Source organism: Lissotriton vulgaris, chromosome 3_1, assembly GCF_964263255.1.
Source record: "Lissotriton vulgaris chromosome 3_1, aLisVul1.2, whole genome shotgun sequence".
NCBI lineage: Eukaryota > Metazoa > Chordata > Amphibia > Caudata > Salamandridae > Lissotriton > Lissotriton vulgaris.
In genome coordinates, this window is record NC_141689.1 from 1,855,299,074 (window position 1) to 1,855,302,455 (window position 3,382).

Here is a 3,382-nt window from a genome sequence, read left to right on the forward strand (position 1 = left end):
ACTCTGTATAGACACAATATTGTATATAAGGTATTAGTAATGATCCATATCATCCCACTTTGTTTTCTGTTTCTAGAATATTGTTAGGAGACAGGGTATGTATTACCTGTGATCGATGTCTCTATAGGTCACTCTACAGGTTTGTTAAAGATTTCTCCTGACAGGCCTGTAATAGGGTAAGGTCATGCTATCCGCTCATAAATGATATCAGTAGAACATCAAACTAACTACCGTTGCATTGCCCAGTAATACTCTACATTATTCAGTAACTAAGGAATTGCGATGGTAATCTTCCTTGTCTCAAGGATATAATGCTAAGCGGGCCGTTATCAATTTGCTAATCTGAAACTGACTAAGTGCAGTTAGGTACCAGAGACTGTGCCAAACAACTTACAGTATAACGGCTATTGCCCCAGGAAATTGGTTAGTAAGTGGTAAGAATATACCGCGTTGTTTCATTGCTTGTAAATGCTTAAGGCGATGAATTGCATCATCAATTAGGTATGCATAAATAGCGTTTCTCAAAAAGGTACGAGCTAGTCATCCCCCCAATTCACAGGAATACATTGTGCCAGGAAACGCACCACCTATTTGTTTACCAATGCATATTGACATGTCTCGATTGTGCGGACATACCGAGCATATTTCGTCAGCAACACAAGTATGTATAAATAATAAATTGTTTCCATTGTTTAGAAAACTGTCCTGAAGAAGGTGAACATCTGCTAACTCACTGAAACGCCGCGTCAACTTTGTTTTCTAAGAATGTCATTATGAAATATTTTTTATGTACTAAATGTTTTTAACTTTTGATTGTAATAAACATATGAAAACTATTTTCTATACTATGTCCGCTGTTGCTTTTTATTGATTGTGTTGTGTTTTGCTCACGTACCTTAGGTTGCAATACTTACATTTGTCAATAGGTTTTTTCACAAACTCTGTGATATAGCCTGGGTAATTTTGTACCTCCAAGTTGGGACCTTAACTTTGCCCACAGTGGAGTCTACTCTATCTCCACTGTGGCCAAACTTAACCCTAGGGAGTAAAGACCATCAAAGAACTTGCTACATGCCCGCCCACCCAATTTAGACGAAGAAGCCTATCATGGTGAGTGGAGCATTACTTTTTTTTCTTTTCAAAAAGAAAATCCAGTTTCGGGCTTTTCTTTTTAAAAAGAAAAAAAAGAATACCATTTGCTGGAGTGCTGTGTTCTTCCGATGCAGAACATCAGCAAACAGTAAAATACATGACTAGAACCGTCATGGTGGGGGTTTCTGCCAATGCCTTTATAAATGACCGCCTGTGTAAAGAAGTTCAAACGTGGATTAAAGGTGAAATAAGTATTTATTGTAGAATAGGATCCCATCCACAGGATAAAGAGTCACCAGTAGTCAGGTCCAAGCTCAACTGCCTAGCTAGTCTAAACATCACAACTACAGAATCTGTACAGAGCATTCTAATGCATGTGGCAACCTGGCAACAGGCTGCATAACCAAGAAGCTCAAGATCCCACACATCTCCCTCCTTATAACAGATAAAAATAAACAGAAAACATTATCTTACAAAGTCATTAAAACGAGTAGGTATACGTGTAGTCCTTGAAGATTTCCTTGTGATGACAGGACCAGCCATAGCCCGATGAGATGAGGTAGTTGTCGAAGAGCCAATCACAGGGTGATGAGATGAGATACCTGTAGGTGAAGAACTTGACACAGGAGGTTTGGAATTGTCAACAAAATCTTTCTTGATCACCACAACTCTGTTCAAGTTCCAAATGCGATGATCAGTTGTTTTGATAGCATTACCTAAAACCTTGATGACCTGAATGGGCTTCAAAAATGAAGCAGATAACATCTTGTTCTTCTTACATGGATTTCTTATAAGAACCCAATCACCCACATGCACCACCGTGTGTTTTACAGAATGTTTCAAATCATGAATCCTTTTCCTAGCTTGTATCTTTTTCTCCTGACCTACTTTCCAATCCTCACTTTCATTAGAAACCTTCAGATGCAAACCATTATACCAAGGCTAGGAGACCAAAGTATTTGGACATCTACCTCTGAAGAGCTCAAAGGGTGTTTTGCCCGTAGTGGCATGTGGTGATAACCTGTAAAGTCTAACCTTTTCAAAAACATCAGATTTCCAATCTCAACCTGCAGATTTAGACATTCTAATTGTCTCCTTGAGCACACGGTTAAATCTCTCCAAGGTGCCATTCGTCTCTGGGTGATAGAGAGAAGATTTTTTATGTTTAACACCATGTTTAGACAAGAATAATTCCATCTCCCTAGAGACAAGTTGACTTCCATTGTCCGTCAAAATGATGCTGGGAATGCCCTCCCTAGCGAAAAGTTTTTCCAAAAAGAGTATAACATGTTTGGACTCTATACCACGAGTGATAGCAATCTCTGGCCACCTTGAAAAGAAGTCTATTAAAACTAAGACATACCATTCAGACCCTGCTGAGTATATAGGCCCAAGGATATCCAGGCCAACTTCTTCCCAAGGGCTATTTGGAAGCGTTCTGATAATCATGGGCTGAATCTTGGGCTTCGCCACCTTCTCACTCAAAGCACACTCCATACAGTCCCTAACTTTCCTCTCAATTTCCAAATCCATGTTGGGCCACCAGTACGACATCCTCAAATTCCCTTTTGTCTTTGAAATGCCCATATGTCCACTATGAGCTAATGAGATGAGTTCACTCCTAATAGATATCGGGGGAACCAGCCTAGTACCTCTAACAAGTAATCCATCATGTTCAGATAACTGATCTTTAACATGCCAAAATTTCTCCAATAAGTCTCCATCTTTTGGCTTGACCTTCCATCCAACCTTGATCAATTTCAAAATCTCCATAAGAGTCAAGTCTTCCTGTGAGGCCTGCAACCATTTACACTTATCAATGACACCCTCATCAACTGAACAAACCATTTCATCCTCACCTTCCAAATCCTCCTCCAGATCCAAATCTTCCTGAGAGACAAGACAAGATAAGGCATCTGCTACCTTATTTTCAACACCTGGCAGATACTTAACCTGAAAATTATAATCTTGTAATCCTACAACCCATTTTGTAATCCTACTGGAAACAGCATCAATCCCTTTTGTTTTTAAGATTTCACATAACTGTTTGTGATCAGTTCTCACTTCAAAAGTACTTCCCCACAAGAAGTTTTTCAATTTCTTTACGGCCCAATATACTGCTAACGCTTCACGTTCTACCACAGAATATCTTAGTTCTGGACCTCTCAAGCTCCTTGACAAAAACAAAATAACAACCTCACTCCCTTCACTCTTCTGTGTTAAAACTGCCCCTAATCCTTTTAAACTTGCATCTGTTATTAGAATAGATTTCTTCTCTGGGTCAAAACTA